This window comes from Ranitomeya variabilis, chromosome 2 (genome assembly GCF_051348905.1).
Source record: "Ranitomeya variabilis isolate aRanVar5 chromosome 2, aRanVar5.hap1, whole genome shotgun sequence".
NCBI classification, from domain to species: Eukaryota; Metazoa; Chordata; class Amphibia; order Anura; family Dendrobatidae; genus Ranitomeya; species Ranitomeya variabilis.
The window spans coordinates 241,688,314-241,707,912 of record NC_135233.1 but is presented as its reverse complement, the minus strand read 5'-3'; the positions used below and the strand labels follow the sequence as shown (position 1 = coordinate 241,707,912).

General features: G+C 43.9%; 1 protein-coding gene and 1 long non-coding RNA gene across 35 annotated transcripts in view; one reads left to right on the top strand and one right to left on the bottom strand.

Annotated features, from left to right (window-relative positions):
• Positions 1-19,599, bottom strand: part of RALGPS1 (Ral GEF with PH domain and SH3 binding motif 1) — a 1,054,187-nt gene that overhangs the window by 237,671 nt on the left and 796,917 nt on the right. The gene's annotated exons all lie outside the window — the stretch shown is intronic.
• LOC143805241 (uncharacterized) overlaps positions 1-19,599 on the top strand; it is a 91,190-nt gene that overhangs the window by 16,021 nt on the left and 55,570 nt on the right. The gene's annotated exons all lie outside the window — the stretch shown is intronic.

Below are 19,599 nucleotides of genomic sequence, written 5' to 3'. Positions count from 1 at the left end.
TCCTACACAAACAAAATGAAATGCTTCAGTTTTTAAGAACCTCATATAAACTTGTGTGCAGGGATCTTCACAAAAAAAGATACATTTTACGGGATGTCATGCTGCAGATTATCTGCACACAAATCCGTGCGGTCAGGCTTGTGTGTATGTTAAATCCTCAGCATAATACACTGCTCAAAAAAATAAAGGGAACACTAAAATGCCACATCCTAGATATCACTGAATGAAATATTTCAGTTGCAAATCTTTATTCATTACATAGTGGAATGTGTTGAGAACAATAAAACATAAAAATGATCAATGCAAATCAAAATGAATATCCCATGGAGGTCTGGATTTGGAATGATACTCAAAATCAAAGTGGAAAATCAAATTACAGGCTGATCCAACTTCAGTGGAAATGCCTCAAGACAAGGAAATGATGTTCAGTTGTGTGTGTTTTGCCTCCATGTGCCTGTATGACCTCCCTACAACGCCTGAGCATGCTCCTGATGATGCGGCAGATGGTCTCCTGAGGGATCTCCTCCCAGACGTGGACTAAAGCATCCGCCAACTCCTGGACAGTCTGTGGTGCAACGTGACATTGGTGGATGGTGCGAGACATGATGTCCCAGATGTGTTCAATCGGATTCAGGTATGGGGAATGGGCAGGCCAGTCCATAGCGTCAATGCCTTCATCTTGCAGGAACTGCTGACACACTGCAGCCAAATGAGGTCTGGCATTGTCCTCCATTAGGAGGAACCCAGGGCCAACTGCACCAGCATATGGTCTCACAAGCGTTGTGAGGATCTCATCTCGGTACCTAGTGGCAGTCAGTCTACCTCTGGCGAGCACATGGAGGGCTGTGCGGCCCTGAAAAGAAATGCCACCCCACACCATTACTGACCCACTGCCAAACCGGTCATGCTGAAGAATCGCTCTCCACGGCGTCTCCAGACTGTGTAACATGTGCTCAGTGTGAACCTGTTTTCATCTGTGAAGAGCACAGGGTGCCAGTGGCGATTTTGCCAATCCCGGTGTCCTGTGGCAAATGCACGGTGTTGGGCTGTGAGCGCAACCCCCATCTGTGGACGTCGGGCACTCAGATCATCCTCATTTCTAACCGTTTGTGCAGACACATGCACATTTGTGGCCTGCTTGAGGTCATTTTTGCAGGCTCTAGCAGTGCTCCTCCTGTTCCTCCTTGCACAAAGGCTGAGGTAGCGGGTCCTGCTGCTGGGTTGTTGACCTCTTATCACCCCCTCCACGTCCCCTGGTGTACTGGTCTGTCTCCTGGTAGCGCCTTCAGCCTCTGGACACTACGCTAACAGACACAGCAAACCTTCTTGCCACAGCTCGCATTGATGTGCTATCCTGTATGAGAGGCACTGCCTGAGCCACTTGTGTGGGTTGTAGAGTCCATCTCATGCTACCACGAGTGTGAAAGCACAACCAACATTCAAAAGTGACCAAAACATCAGCCAGAAAGCATTGGTACTGAGATGTGGTCTGTGCAGAACCACTCCTTTATTGAGAGTGTCTTGATAATTGCCAATAATTTCCATCTGTTGTCTATACCATTTGCACAACAGCATGTGAAATTGATTGTCAAACAGTGTTGCTTCCTAAGTGGACAGTTTTATTTCACAGAAGTTTGATTTACTTGGAGTTATATTCTGTTGTTTAAGTGTTCCATTTATTTTTTTGAGCAGTGTACAATACAATCTAAATAAATGAGATTTCGACAAATATCTCTCCTCTTCTCAAGAGTCCGAACATCATTTTTAATTTTCATAGCACAATTGACGAAAGCACATTGAAAACACATGATTGCAATGCATGCAAGTCATACGGGATGGAAGAAAAATGTTAATACTCAGGATAGAAGTATGTCTTATTTACTGTGCCAAGGACTCTCCGCAGTAAAAGATTCACATTTATAGTGAGCATGAAAGACAAGAATTGACAGAAATACAAAGTGAATATGCTAATTGTGCATGATACTCTGTAATATAGCCTCTTGATGATTTGCCATTGCTGGGAGAGAACTTACAGCCATAATAGAGATAAATATTGAAATTAATTTTGCCATCAGTAGGGGATGCTCACAATTTCTTACTGTGCTTCGCATGCAGAGAGCTCCCCCCAGTGTTGACAGCAGGAAAATAGAATTTTATCATGTTACTGAGGACCTGACCTGATACCTCTCGTCAACTGACGAGCGCAATTTCCTAAATACTTGCATTTCCTAAATACTTATATAGACACAAGTTCTATACACAATGTAGATGCCTCTGTCAATTTATATAATACCACAACAGTTGCAGCTCTCACATTGGTAGCCCTCGCACATACCAAAGCTTGCACACTCAACAGGCAACCCTGGCACACCAGCCTGACTAAAGAATTGAGGAAGGCTTCCAGGGTTACTGAGTGGAGATGGAAAAGATCCCACTATTTCATCGCATTCAAACAGTCCTTCATTACTTTCAAGCCACGCTCACTGCAGCAAAACAAACATACTCCTCTTCTCTCATATCTTCCCTGTCTCACGACTCTAAACAGTTTTTCATAATTTTCAATTCTCTGCTCTGTCCTCCCAGCACTTCCTCCCTCTCCTGTGAAAACTTTGCCTCATTCTTCAAGCAGAAGACCAATAACATCAGAGAAAGCTTTGGCCTACAGCCTCTCCTCATAATTACTCATCCCTCCTCTGCCAAAACCAGCATCTCCACCATTACAGAAGATCATCTTTACACTCCAAATCACATCTCACCACCTGTTAACTTGACCCGATCCTGTCCCACTTCATTCCAAACCTCACCAGTTTTCATCCCAACCCTTACCGATCTCTTCAATTTATCACTAACTGGTGGTTTTCCCTCATGCTTCAAACATGCCTCTGCCTCAATTACACCCATCCTAAAATAGCCCTCCCCTGACCAATGCTTACAGTTTAGCTATCGCCCCATATCGCTTGTACCCTATGCCTCAAAACTACTGTAATAACACATCCATTTTGAACTGTCCTCCTACCTTCTCCTCCAGATCTCTTCGATCAATTACAATCTGGCTTCCGACTGAACCACTCCACTGAAACTGAATTGATATAAGTCAACAATGACCTGCTAACTGCCAAATCCAAGCGAACTATTCTGTCCTGCTGCTCTTGGACCTGTCATCTGCCTTTGACACAGTGGACAATTCCCTCTTACAACAGATTCTCTCATCTCTTGGCATCACAAACCTGGCCCTATCTTGGATCTCCTCATAATTAACAGACTGGACATTCAGCGTCTCCCACTCACACACCACTTCCTCACCTCGCCCTCTATCTGTCCGTGTCCCCCAAGGTTCAGTTCTAGGACCCCTGCTCTTCCCCATCTACACATTCGGCCTCGGACAGGTCACAGAGTCCACGGCTTTCAGTATCACCTCTATGCTGATGACACACAGATCTACCTCTCTGGACCTGATATCACCTACTTACTAACCAGAATCCCATAATGTCTATCTGCTATTTAATCTTTCTTCTCTGCTAGATTTCTAAAACTTACATGGATAACATGGATAAAACATAATTCATCATCTTTCCACTGTCTCACTCAACCCCACCAACAGACCTATCCACCTGAGTCAATGGCTGCCCACTCTCCCCACTGCCAAAAGCTCAGTGTCTCGGAGGAACCCTTGACTCTGATCACTCCTTCACACCACATATCCAAGCCCTTTCCCCTTCCTGCTTACTCTAACTCAAAAATATTTCCAGAATTGCACATACCTCAACCGTGAATCTGAAAAAGTACTAGTCCATGCCCTCATAGCCTCCAGCCTCGACTACCGCAACATCCTGCTTTGTGCCCTCCCCTCTAATATTCTTGCACCCCTACAATCTATCCTAAACTCTGCTGCCCAACTAATCCACCTATCCACCCACTATTTCCCAGCCTCACCTCTCTGTCTATCCCTTCACTCGCTCCCCATTACCCAGAGACTCCAGTTCAAAACCCTAACAATGGCATACAAAGCCATCCAGAACCTGTCTCCTCCATACATCTGTGACCTAGTCTCCGGGTACTTACCTGCACGCAACCAACGATCCTCACAAGATCTCCCCACAATCGTATACAAGATTTCTCCAGCACATTACCCCTACTCTGGAACTCTCTACCACAATATATCGCCTACTGCAGAAACCTTAAAAAAAGGAACCTGAAGACCTACCTCTTCCGAAAAGCCTACAACCTGCAGTAACCCTTGCTCCACCAAACCACTGCACGACCAGCTCTACCCTCACCTTCTGTATCATCACCCATCCCTTGTAGATTGTGAGCCCACATGGGCAGGGTCCTCTCACCTCCTGTACCAGTCGGTAACTCATTTTGTTCATAATTGTATTTGCTTTTTGTTATGTACACCCCTTTTTACATGTAATTCCATGGAATAAATGGCACTATAATAATAAATATAATAATGATAATTCTCCCCTAAAATAACAGGCATGGAGCATTTTTTTCTCATAACACTCCTACCATTCCTCCTTCTGTTATTTATCCTGGAAATATATTTATTAATTAAAAAATAGTGGGTACTATCATTCGGGCATATTTCAACACAGTTTGACAGCAGCAGCACTGATTGGACAGTGGGACAATTTATGGACACCACCCCAACTAGAACACCAAGTTATTGTTTTATTTCCAGTAGGAATACCAGAGCAACAATAGGAATGTAGAGTTCTGAAAACAAATACTCCAGAAATACAAAAATGTGTCATTAGAATGAGATCTACTGTTTAACATTGTGTTAAATGTATGTTTAAACATTTTTTGCCCATGTTGTTTTTATATCACAATGTGTATTAAAAATAAAAATCTTCCAATTTTTACTCTGGCTTTGGAGCGTTTACAAGCTCTAACTTCATGTTATTTCAGAAAATCTACATGTACATCAGCAGCAATGAACAGACTGTGGCCCTATCGATTGTAATGAAGTATCTAATGAGCATGTGCAAAAGGTCATTGTGAAGGGAAGGGGGTGAGCTGTGATATCACCTATTGTGAATTGTGGGTCCTGTAATCTACTGTATATAGAGTACTGCATATATAGTGTTATCAGTCATTGTACAAAAGGAGGTGAGCTGTGATAGCACCTATTGTGAATTGTGGATCCTGTGTTATCAGTCATTGTACAGGAGGGAGAGAAGGTAAGCTGTGATATCACAAATTGTGAATGTTGATTACTGTGTTATCACTCATTTTACAAGAAGGGGATAAGGAGAGCTGTGACCTCGCCTATTGTGAATGGTGGATCTTGTGTTATCTACTGTATAAAGAGAAGGTATCAGTCATTTACAGGAAGAGAAGGTGAGCTGTCATATCACCTGCTGTGTATAAAGGTGTTCAATGTTCATCAGTTATTGTATTTCTCCCTCTGATTACAATGACACTTTTGAAAACTCTTCATAAAGAGATATGAATTATGAGTTGAAAATAGCCCCCGTGGCCAGTGTGAAATTAGCAAGATTTCTCATTTTGATTATTAACCCCTTAATGACAGCCAATACGTCTTTTAACTGACCTGAGATAAAAGAGAATAGCCTCCCCATACAGGTGACAATCCAGCAGCTGTCGGCTGTACACTATAGCTGACAACTTGCTGTATCAGCCACGATCAGTGTTTGCACCATCCAAATCTGTTTAACCCCTTAGATGCTGCTGTCAATAGTGACTGCATCATTATAAATGGTTAACAGAGTGTGGGGTCTTCCTCTTTATCCCAATTGGCACCATGAGATCATAATTTTGTGGTCCTAATGTTTGCCATGGCAATTCATGACCAAATAGCGGCCTTAGAGTCTGCCGGCTGTAGTAATCTGTTCAGAAGTTAGAGTCATTTAGGTGGTAAAAACACACATTTTCATTTCTGTCATGCCACTTTGCATTAATTCCTCAAAAGCACCTGAAGGGTTAATAAACTACCTGACAGTAGTTTTCAATATGTCAGGGGGTGCTGTTTTTAAAATGGTATCACTTTAGTTTTTTTTTACACTATATAGGACCCCTAAAGTCACTTCAAACACGGATGAGTCCCTAAAATAATAGATTTTGTAAGTTTTCTTGAAAAAAGTGAAAAATTATTGCTACATTTTTAAACCTCCTAAAATGCTAACAAAATAAAAGAACATTTTACAAATGGTGCTGATGCAAAGCCGACATGAGGGAAACGTTATTTATTAATGTTTTGCTGTGGTATGACTATCTGGATTAAAGGGATACTCATTCAAAGTTTGAAAATTGCTAATTTTTTTTACATTTTTCTCACATTTCTGATATTTTTTTTATAAATAAACACAAAACATATCGACCTAAATTTACAATTACCATAAAGTATAATGTGTCATGAAAAAAATAATCTCAAAATCACTGGGATTTGTTGAAGCGTTCCAGAGTTATTACCACATAAAGTGACACTGGTCAGATTTTAAAAAATTGGCTCCGTCACTAAGGGGTTAATACTACTTGTGATATGAAATGGAAAACAAAAATTATCAATTTTTTAAATACATGGAACACAAACACTTGTTACATTCCCACTATGATGACAGTGAAGAAAGCAGTAAAGGATTTGAATCTCTCCCTCCTAAATATTAGTTTTGGATTTATGTTAATAAAAGTATAGAACAATACAATACCCTGAAAACCAAGGATAAGATGAACTAATGTGTGTATAAGGTGTATACAATATGGCTGATACCGTCATGCTGGGAATGGTAGTTTTGCAACAGCTGCAAAGACGATTGATTGGAAGTGATAAACAGAATATGTTTTAACCTGGAGAACCCATTAGGACACTAAACTGTAAAAATAATTATTTGCCGCAAGCGCTCTGGTGTCAGAGAAGAGCAGCAAAAGTTGTAAAGCATCTATGACCTATGGGAACTACCTGGCACCCAGGCCATTCTCAGCTGTGTGCATATGACAGTTTGTGGTATTTGAGAGGACAGGACTCGTCTTGCAAAAATGTTAAGGTGTGGATTCCATCGTTAAACGGCCGTTCATTTCAGAGCGTGCCCAATGTGGCAAAGTGAAGTCACAACTATTTACTAGGAAATTTCAGAGATGCAGAACTATGTATTTTAATCCCATTGTCCTGCAGACAATCCCATAGCTCAGCAAATAGAGTGTGCTCACTTATTTATGGGATTTATGTCATATACACACATGGTCAACATTGTTGGTACCCCTCGTTTAATGACCGAAAAACCCACAATGGTCACAGAAATAACTTGAATTTGGCAAAAGAAATAATAAATGAAAGATCTATGAAAATGAACAAATGAAAGTCAGACATTGCTTTTCAACCATGCTTCCACAGAATAAAAAAAAAAAAAAATTAAACTCATGAAATAGGCCTGGACAGAAATGATGGTATCCCTGAAAATAGTGTCACGAAAGGTACATGTTAAATGGAACCTGTCACCCCAAAATTGGCCTATAAACTAAGGGTACCGTCTCACAGTGGCACTTTTGTCGCTACGACGGTACGATCCGTGACGTTCCAGCGATATCCATACGATATCGCTGTGTCTGACACGCAGCAGCGATCAGGGACCCTGCTGAGAATCGTACGTCGTAGCAGATCGTTTGGAACTTTATTTCGTCGCTGGATCTCCCGCTGTCATCGCTGGATCGGTGTGTGTGACACCGATCCAGCGATGCGTTCGCTTGTAACCAGGATAAACATCGGGTTACTAAGCGCTGTGCTCTGCTTTCACTTTACGGCCGGCACTCAGTCAGTGCGGGAAGCAGACGGCGAGGGACCTGACGGACACCGGAATGTGAGTATGTACGTTTTTTGTTTTTTTTTACATTTACGATGGTAACCAGGGTAAACATCGGGTTACTAAGCGCGGCCCTGCGCTTAGTAACCCAATGTTTACCCTGGTTACCCGGGGACTTCGGCATCGTGGGTCGCTGGAGAGCTGTCTGTGTGACAGCTCCCCAGCGACCACACAACGACTTACCAACGATCACGGCCAGGTCGTATCGCTGGTCGTGATCGTTGGTAAATCGTTTTGTGTAACGGTACCCTAAGGCCATCGGCATCAGGGGCTTATCTACAGCATTTTACAATGCTGTAGATAAGCCCTCGATGTAAACTGAAAGAGAAGAAAAACAGGTTATATTATACTCACCCAGGGTCCGGTCCGATGGGCGTCGAAGGTCCGGATCCGGCGCCTCCCATCTTCTTACCAAGTCGTCCTCCTCTTTGCTTCCTGCCGTGACTCCTGCGCAGGCATACTTTATGCTGCCCTCAACAGGGCAAATCAGCACGCCTGCGCAGGAGCCGCGGCAGGAAGCAAACAAGAGGACGTCATCGTATGAAGATGGGAGGCGCTAGACCCGGACCACGATGCCCATCGGACCGGATCGCACCCCAGGTGAGTATAATCTAACTTCTTTTTCTTATCTTTCAGGTTACATCGTGGGCTTATCTACAGCATTACAGAATGCCCCTGATGCCGGTGGCCTTAATTTATAGGCAAATTTTGGGTGACAGATTCCCTTTAAATGCTGTAGATAAGCCCCTGATGTCCGTGGCCGCAGCTTAAAGGGCCAAAATTAGGTGACAAATTCCCTTTAAATCGTGGTGTGTCCACTAACTAGCATCACAGGTGTCTACAATCTTGGAATCAGTGAGTGGGCCTGTATATAGGGCTACAGATACTCACTGTGCTCTTTGGTGACATGGTGTGTATCACACTCAACATGGACCAGAGGAAGCGAAGGAAAGAGTTGTCTCAGGAGAGTAGAAAGAAAGTTATAGACAAACATGTTAAAGGTAAAAGTTATAAGACCATCTCCAAGCAGCTTGATGTTCCTGTGACTACAGTTGCACATATTATTCAGAAATGTAAGATCCATGGGACTGTAGCCAACCTCCCTGGACGTGGCCGCAGGAGGAAAATTGATGACAAATCAAAGAGACGGATAATATGAATGGTAACAAAAGAGCCCAGAAAAATGTCTAAACAGATTAAAGATGAACTTCAAGCTCAAGGAAAATGAGTGTCAGATTGCACCATCCGCCGTTGTATGAACCAAAGTAGACTTCATGGGAGACGACCAAGGAGGACACCATTGTTGAAAAAAAATCATTAAAAAAACAGAATGGAATTTGACAAACTACATGTTGACAAGCTACAAAGCTTCTGGGAGAATATCCTATGGACAGATGAGACAAAAATAGAACTTTTTGGCAAGGCACATCAGCTGTATCTTCACAGACAGAAAAATGAAGCATATCAAGAAAAGAACACTGTCCCTACTGTGAAACATGGAAGAGGCTGTTATTTGTGGGGCTGCTTTGCTGCATCTGGCACAGGGTGTCTAGCATCTGTGCAGGGTACAATGAAATCTCAAGACTATCAAGAGATTCTAGAGAGAAATGTGCTGCCCAGTGTCAGAAAGCTTGGTCTCAGCATGGGTCTTGTAACAGGATAATGACCCAAAACACACAGCTAAAAACACCCAAGAATGGCTAAGAGGAAAGCATTTGATTATCTGACCTAAATCCTATTGAGCATCTTTGGAAAAAGCTGAAACATGCCGTCTGGAAAAGGCAACCTTCAAACACGAGACAACTGGAGCAGTTTGCTCTTGAGGAGTGGGCCAAAATACCTGTAGAGAGGTCATTGAGTCTCATTGACAGTTACAGGAATCGTTTGATTGCACCGATTGCCTCAAAAGATTTTGCAACAAAATATTAAGTTAAGGGTACCATCATTTCTGTCCAGGCCTATTTCATGAGTTTTATTTTTTTTAATTCTGTGGAAGAATGGTTGAAAAGAATGTCTGCTTTTCATTTGTTCATTTTCATAGATCTTTTATGTATTATTACGTTTGTCAGATTCAAGTTATTTATGTGACCATTGTGGGTTTTTCTGTCATTAAATTAGGGGTACCAACAATTTTAACCACGTGTGTATTCATACGAGTACTACTGCAGTTCAAGAAAAATAAATACCTATAGACAGCCCAAAGTCATGATGGATGCAGCTGAGAGCTCTAGATACTAGGAGGGATTCCTATGCAAAATAATTACTCCTTTGTACTCTTGGTTTTGGCTAATCTATTTTACGATTTGGCTATGTGCACACGTTGCGGATTGGAGTGCAAGATTTTCTGCACAAAATCCACATCTCCTGGCAGAAAACGAAGGTGCGGATTTGATGCTTTTTTTATGCGGATTTTTGGCGTTTTTGTTGCGGATTTTCTGCGTTTTTTACCCCTGCAAATTTCTATAATGGAAGGGGTCAGAAACGCTGCAGTTCTGCACAAAAGAAGTAGCAAGCTACTTCTTTTGATCCGCAGCGGTTTTCATGCGGATTTTTCCGCACCATTAGCACAGCTTTTTTTTTTTCTATTGATTTACATTGTACTGTAAATCACTTTGCGAAACTGCAGCGTTTCTGCATAGAAAAATCCGCATCGTGTGCACACAGCCTTAAAAGAGTCCCTCCACAATAATCCGATCACTGACCATCCCACCAGCAACCCTTGCAGAAATTTGTTTCCCAACAGCAACACTGCATACGCTGTGAGATAACAATAAATGTTAGACATGTTTTGTAGTAATCTCATGTGCCAACTCTGAATGTTGAAGCCACATACAAATTAGACTGGAAGTACCAGAGGGGAGGGGGGAAAAGGAGATAATGGACACACCCCAATGTACTTCCTGGCTAATTTGCTTGAAGCTTCAAAGCTTAATTTCTCAGAGCTGGCACACTGGATTACCACAAAACAGGTATCCTTTTTATTACTGTACTGGGACCATACAACTAGTTTAGTAGTAAATTCACCCTGGCATGATGCCTTTAACCCCTTAATGACCGCTGTTATGCCTTTTAATAGCGGTACTTAAGGGCACTTATTCCTCAGCGCTGCTTTTTAACGGCGCTGAGAAAAAAGGGTGTAAGGCCCCCCAGAGTCGGAAAATCTCCAGGGTCTCAGCTACCAGGAGTACGCGAGACCCCGGAGAACATGACCATGGTCGTTTTTTATGGTCCCCTGTCACGTGATTCACTAAATACCTAGCCCCGACCTATTCAAGCGCGCTTTGAAAACCCATCTCTTCAAACAAGCCTACCACATCAACTACTCAGTAAACTAACTTTGCCCTGTTCCCTCCTTGCAAATATTACTCTGAATCTGCACCCTACTATTCATCTGTCTCCACACCCTCCATGCACATAACTGCACTTGATGCTTGACTATTGCACTTAAACACACGGTGTAATAATTATATGGGTACTACGGAATCTGATAGCATGGGATAAAGCCAGTCTGAGAACAAAGTTGCAGCAAAAGATGTATTTACTCAAAAACAGAAATGTAAACAGAACTAACAGATATTTCTGCAATTGTAACGAGGTCCTCAGCTCTATATAGAAAATCACAGCAAAATGAGTAGCGGGGCGCGACCGCTAATCTGAACCAGTCCAGCAAGGAAATTATGTGGAAGCAAACAAGACACTTGAACGAGGAAGTCCAATAAGGTTATAGTGCAAATGCACACAGTATTTAAATGATGAAGTCCAGCAACACTTGCTCATACATGTGCACAGTTTTTGTTAGTAGGAGTCCAATAGTTCACAGATGATGCCTCATGTGAATGACGTCCTAGAAAAGAGAGGACGAGGGGAGAAAGAGGGAGAGCGCCATATAATTGTAGTAGATGAGTAGATCTTTCTTGGAGAGATAACAAAGCTTGAATCTTGCTCACCTGGTGTGGTTGTGCAAAGAGGCACAACACTGGGAAAAGTTTTGTACACAAAGGAAATCCTTCCATTGGTGTGCTGCCCGTCGCAGCAGTTCCAGAGGCGAGAGGTAGCTGAATGGGGTGAGGCAGACCCCCGAGTAGAGAGCAGCAGAAGCAGGGAGTTAACCAGCAAACAGGCAGATGCTCAGGAGCCAGCAGCACAAAATACATACCTCCCAACTTTCGAGGAAGGGAAAGAGGGACAAAGTCAGCGGCCGCAGCAAATTTTAGGCCACACCTCTGACCACACCCATTTCACAACTAGTCACGCCCCAACCACACCCATTTAGCACTTCTGATCACAATGTTTCGTAAACAATAATCATAAAAAAAAGGCCATACATGACACTCCATACTGTATAATGGCCACACATGACACTCCATACTGTATAATGGCCACACATGATGCTCCATACTGTATAATGGCCACACATGATGCTCCATACTGTATAATGGCTCCACATGATGCTCCATACTGTATATTGGCCACACAGTGCTCTATACTGTATAATAGCCACACAGTGCTCCATACTGTATAATGGCCACACATGATGCTCCATACTGTATAATGGCCACACATGATGCTCCATATTGTATAATGGCCATTGGCCACATTATGCTCCATACTGTATAATAGCCCCACATGATGCTTCGTACTGTATAATGGCCACACATGATGCTGCGTACTGTATAATGGCCACACATGATGCTGTGTACTGTATAATGGCCACACATGATGCTCCTTACTGTATAATGGCTCCACATGATGCTCCATACTGTATAATGGCCACACAGTGCCCCATACTGTATAATGGCCACACATAATGCTCCATACTGTATAATGGCCACATTATGCTCCATACTGTATAATGGCCCCACATGATGCTGCGTACAGTATACTTGCCCCAAGTGATGGTCCCTACAGTATAATGGCCCCACATGATGCTTTGTACAGTATAATGGCCCCACACGATGCTGGGTACAGTATAATGGCCCCTCACGATGCTCCATACAGTATAATGGCCCCACACAATGCTGGGTGCAGTATAATGGCCACATATGGTTACCCCACCCCCATCATTGCCTTCTCCATCACTACACATACACACCTTTCACCGCGCTCCCTCGCATCAGCTGGCAGCTTCCACTCCCACGGCGCTGAATGGTGTCATCCAGCTGAGCCGCTGACTGCTCACGTCGCTGCAGCTGTGATACGCCACTGATAAAGACCTGTCTGACCTGTGTCAGTCAGTCAGTGTCAGAGCGAGGAGCAATATCTGCTCCGATCTGACACAGCCAGCGTCCGCTCCGTACACCTCGTACACATGCGACTCCACTCCATACACCTCGTACACACACGACTTCGCTCCATACACCTTGTACATGCGGCTCCGCTCCGTACACCTCGTACACACACGGGTCCGCTCCATGCACCTCATACATACACGGCTCCTCCCCATACACCTCGTACACACGGCTCCACTCCATACACTTCGTACACACACGGCTCCGCTCCATACACCTTATACACACACGGCTCCGCTCCGTACACCTCATTACACACACAGCTCCTCTCCATACATCTAGTACACACACGGCTCCACTCCGTACACCTCGTACACACACACGACTGCGCTCCATACACCTTGCACATGCAGCTCCGCTCCGTACACCTCGTACACACACAGCTCCGCTCCGTACACCTCATACACACACGGCTCCACTCCGTACACCTCATACACACACGGCTCCACTCCGTACACCTTATACACACACGGCTCCGCTCCGTACACCTCGTACACACACGGCTCCGCTCCGTACACATTGCACACGCTGCTCCGCTTCGTATACCTTGCACACACGGCTCCGCTAAGTACACCTCATACACACATGGCTCCGCTCCATACATCTCGTACACACACGGCTCCACTCCGTACACCTCGTACACACACAGCTCCGCTCCATACACATTGCAGACGCTGCTCCGCTCCGTATACCTTGCACACACACGGCTCCGCTCCGTACACCTCATACACACACGGCTCCTCCCCATACACCTCGTACACATACAGCTCCGCTCCATACACCTTATACACACACGGCTCCGCTCCGTACACCTCATACACACACGGCTCCTCTCCATACATCTCGTACACACACAGCTCCACTCCGTACACTTCGTACACAGACAGCTCCGCTCCATACACCTTATAAACACACAGCTCCGCTCCGTACACCTCATACACACACGGCTCCTCTCCATACACCTCATACACCCTCGTACACAAACGGCTCCGCTCCATACACCTCGTACACACACGGCTCTGCTCCGTACACCTCATACACACACGGCTCCTCTCCATACACCTCGTACACACACGGCTCTGCTCCGTACACCTCATACACACACGGCTCCTCTCCATACACCTAGTACACACACGGCTCCGCTCCATACACCTCGTACACACACGGATCCGCTCCATACACATTGCACACGTTGCTTCACTCCATATACCTTGTACACACGTGGCTCTGCTCTGTACACCTCGTACACACGTGGCTCCGCTCCGCACACATCTTACACACACGACTCTGCTCCATACACCTTTCACACGCTGCTCCGCTCCGTACACCTCTTACACACACGACTCCGCTCCATACACGTTTCACACGCTGCTCCGCTCCATACACCTCGTACACACGTGGCTTCGCTCCGTACACGTTTTACACACACGACTCCACTCCATACACCTTTCACACGCTGCTCCAATCCATACACCTCGTACACACACGGCTATGCTACATCCACACTGTAAACACCTCCTGAGTGGCCGTGTGCATGCTGATCCCCACTACACACTTGCTTTACAGAAGCGGCGACTTCCCACACACGCTGCTCCACTCCGTATACCTTGTACACACATGGCTCTGCTCCCCACACCTCGTTCACACATGGCTCTGCTCTGTACACCTCGTACACACGTGGCTCCGCTCCGTACACGTCTTCCACACACGACTCTGCTCCGTACACCTCTTACACACACGACTCCGCTCCATACACGTTTCACACGCTGCTCTGCTCCATACACCTCGTACACACGTGGCTTCGCTCCGTACACCTCTTACACACACGACTCCGCTCCATACACCTTTCACACACTGCTCCGATCCATACACCTCTTACACACGCAGCTATGCTACATCCACACTGTAAACACCTCCTGACCTCACACATATGCTTACCTTCCTCCAGTGCTATGACAACAAGAAGAGTCCTGTACACGGAGTTCCTTCCGTTCATGTGACCCCGACTCCTCCCATCCTGTGACTTCATCACAGGTCCTGTGCGCACAGAGCAGCCAATATGCTGCTCTGCGGGTGCAGGGGCTCAGGGAGCTGACCGGGTGATATACACACCTTCCACCCAGTGCAGGACAACTAATGTCCCGCCCGGGATCACGGGGCTGACTGTCAAAATCGGGACAGTCCCGCTGGATCCGGGATGGTTGGGAGGTATGCAAAATATTCAGGCACAGGTGAACACAAGACCTGGACTTAAATAATCAGGACAGACAGGAAGTTCCATGACAGGGCGAGATCCAAGACTCCATCTTGGATCAGGGCGAACAGACACCAGGAAAGTCCGGAATCCTTACACACGGGCTGATGACCGGATCATGCAGCTTTGTATGAAAATCCCTATTTATTATAATTGCCAGACCTGAAATAACAATCACTTTTCACCTATTGTGTCCCCCCATTTCCTTGTAGATTGCAAGCTTGCGAGCCGGTAACTCACTCATAATGTCACTGTTTAAATTATCTTAACTCGTACCGAATTTATTGTTTGTACATGTCCCCGCTTAATTGTAAAGTGCCGCGGAATATGTTGGCGCTATATAAATAAAAATTATTATTATTATTTATTAAATAACAGTGATCACAAAGAAAACCAACTCTGATTCACAATTAATTTCTTTCTGCTCCGATATATAACATATCACAGAAGAGAGAAATGGGGTCACCTGAGACCATCCAGGGCTCCGCCATCCCGAGCCCTCCTGATCTGTCCCCTGCCCCTCTATTTCATCTTCCTGGAAAAAAAATGTCAGGTGCATGTGAAGTGCACCCACTGAGAACTGCCGGCTGGTACCCAGCAACAATAGGGAATTTTTTGTATTTGTTCGTTTTGATCACCATGATAGATCATATCACAGAGATCAAAATAAAAAAAAATAGCAAATCAAATCCTACTTTGTCACCACCTTAGTTAAAAATTACAAAATAATTTAAAAAATTGTTTCCATTCTTTGCAGTTAGGGTTGGGGTTAGGGTTGTGTTAGGATTGAGTTAGAATTTTTTTTTCAAAAGTAAAAAATAAAATAAAATAATGATGACGATATGACGGCTAGTGTTCAGCGCAAGTGTTGAGCGCAAGTGTTAACTATTCAAGTTTGCATCGGGTATGTACAGAGTAGTGCGGGTCCCCAAAAGACACCCCAAAAAAACATGTAGGGATCCACAATACTCCGTTCAGGGACTCCAACATGTCACTTGATCACCCGCGATATTCGGTGCATACCCGAGCACCCAATGCAAACTGGAGTAGCGAGCACTTGCACTCAACACAAATGACAACCTAATGTTATCAAATTCTGTGTCGTACCTGTGGTTTCAAAATGCTCACTATACCCCTGGGTAAAATCCTTGAGGGGTGTAGTTTCTAAAATAGGGTCACTTGTGGGGGTTTTCCACTGTTTAGGCACATCAGGTGGTCTCCAAACGCAACATGGCTTCCGCTCTCGATTCCAGCAAATTTTGCATTCAAAAAGTCCCTTCCGAGCTCTGCCGTGCGCCCAAACAGTGGATTTCCCCCACATGAGGTATCGACGTACTCAGGAGAAATTGCACAACAAATGTAGTACACTTTCTCGTGTTACCCTTGTGAAAATAAAAAAAAGTTTGACTCTAAAGTAAACTTTGTGTGAAAAAAGTAAAACGTTCATTTTTTCCTTCCACATTGCTTCAGCTCTCCTGAACCAACTGAGGGGTTAACGTTTTTTTAAACATCTTGAGGAGTGCAGTTTTTAGAATGTTGTCACTTTTGGGTATTTTCCATCATAGAGTCCCCTCAAAGTCACTTCAAATGTGATGTGGTCCCTAAAAATATAGTTTTTGTAAATTTTGTTGGAAAAATGAAAAATCGGTGGTCAACTTTGAACCCTTCTAACAAAAAAAATCTTTCTAAAATTGTGCTGATGTAAAGAGGGAAATGTTATTTATTAACTATTTTGTGTGACATAAAAGCTCTGATTTAACAGCACAAAAATTAAAAGTTTGAAGATTGCTAAATTTTCACCATATTTCTGTTTTGTTTTTCAATAAACACAAGTTATATCAAATACATTTTATCACTATCATAAAGTACAATGGGAGCCATTTGATGTGTTCCAGAGTTATCCTTCTATATTATTTCAAAACACTCTTTTTCGGTGATTCCTTTGTATTTCCGTTCATACTGCACCCGCACACACAGATGATACACCATTTTAAAGGTAAACTTTCCCCCTTCTGCAAGAAAATTGCCAAACAAACCACACATCCATGATGTGATCACAAAATACACTTCAAACATTAATTTTCATAAACCTGTAGTAAGGAGAAATGACCTGCAGGTGATACCACACTACCCCAAAGCATACTAATACAAAGCTGAAACAAATCCTAACATTTTATTTATGGCCCCATAGATGCCCCATGCAGTTCTTTATGGCCCCATAAGATGCTCCATATACAAATGTGCCCCATATAATGCTCCATGCAGTTCTTTATGGCTCCATAGATGCCCCATATAATGCTCCATGCAGTTCTTTATGGCCCCATAGATGCCCCATATAATGCTCCATGCAGTTCTTTATGGCCCCATATAATGCTCCATACAATTCAGTATGGCCCCATAGATGCTCCATATAACATTGTGCCACATGTAATGCTGCTGCACTAAAAAAAAAAAATGACATACTCACCTCTTGTCGCTGCCCGCTGCTCCTCAGCGTCCCGTCTCTCCGCACTGACTGTTCAGGCAAAGGGTGGCGCTCACACTAATACGTCATCGCGCCCTCTGACCTGACCAGTCACTGCAGAGGACACGGAAGACGGAGCGTCGGTAGAACGCGGAAAGTTGAATATGAAATACTAACCTGCTCCCGGCGCTCCTGACGCGGTCCCTGGGCGCGGCAGCTTCTTCCTCTGTTCAGAGGTTACTAATGAGCGGTACCATGTGACCACTGAACAAGGGAAGAAGCTGCCGCGCCCGGAGATAGTGGGACATGCGGGGACCGCGTCAGGAGAAGGTGAGTATTTGACAGTCGTCACTCCCCCTCACCCGCCGACCATGACTCGAGTATAAGCAGAGCGGGGTACTTTCAGCCCATTTTTTGGGGGCTGAAAATCTCAGCTTATACTCGAGAATATACGGTAATTCCACATGTGTTAATTCATAGTTTTGATGCCTTCAGTGTGAATGTACAATTTTCATAGTCATGAAAATACAGAAAAATCTTTAACCCCTTCACCCCCAAGGGTGGTTTGCACGTTAATGACCAGGCCAATTTTTACAATTCTGACCACTGTCTCTTTATGAGGTTATAACTCTGGAACGCTTCAACGGATCCTGGTGATTCTGACACTGTTTTCTCGTGTCATATTGTACGTCATGATAGTGGTAAAATTTCTTTGATATTACCTGAGTTTATTTGTTAAAAAACGGAAATTTGGCGAAAATTTTGAAAATTTCGCAATTTTCCAACTTTGAATTTTTATGCAATTAAATCACAGTAATGTGTCACACAAAATACTTAATAAAGTAACATTTCCCACATGTCTACTTTACATCAGCACAATTTTGGAACCAACATTTTTTTTTGTTAGGGAGTTATAAGCGTTAAAAGTTGACCAGCAATTTCTCATTTTTACAGCACCATTTTTTTTTAGGGACCACATCTCATTTGAAGTCATTTTGAGGGGTCTATATGATAGAAAATACCCAAGTGTGACACCATTCTAAAAACTGCACCCCTCAAGGTGCTCAAAACCACATTCAAGAAATGTATTAACCCTTCAGGTGTTTCACAGGAATTTTTGGAATGTTTAAATAAAAATGAACATTTAACTTTTTTTCACACATAATTTACTTCAGCTCCAATTTGTTTTATTTTACCGAGGGTAACAGGAGAAAATGGACCCCCAAAGATGTTGTATAATTTGTCCTGAGTACGCCGATACCCCATATGTGGGGGTAAACCACTGTTTGGGCGCATGACAGAGCTCGGAAGCGAAGGAGCACCATTTGACTTTTCAATGCAAAATTGACTGGAATTGAGATGGGACGCCATGTTGCGTTTGGAGAGCCCCTGATGTGCCTAAACATTGAAACCCCCCACAAGTGACACCATTTTGGAAAGTAGACCCCCTAAGGAACTTATCTAGATGTGTTGTGAGAGCTTTGAACCCCCAAGTGTTTCACTACAGTTTATAACGCAGAGCCAAGCAAATAAAAAATATTTTTTTTTCCACAAAAATTATATTTTAGCCCCCAGTTTTGTATTTTCCCAAGGGTAACAGGAGAAATTCGACCCCAAAAGTTGTTCTCCAATGTGTTCCGAGTATGCAGATACCCCATATGTTGCGGTAAACCCCTGTTTGGGCGCACAGGAGAGCTCGGAAGGGAAGGAGCACTGTTTTACTTTTTCAACGCAGAATTGGCTGGAATTGAGATCGGACGCCATGTCGCG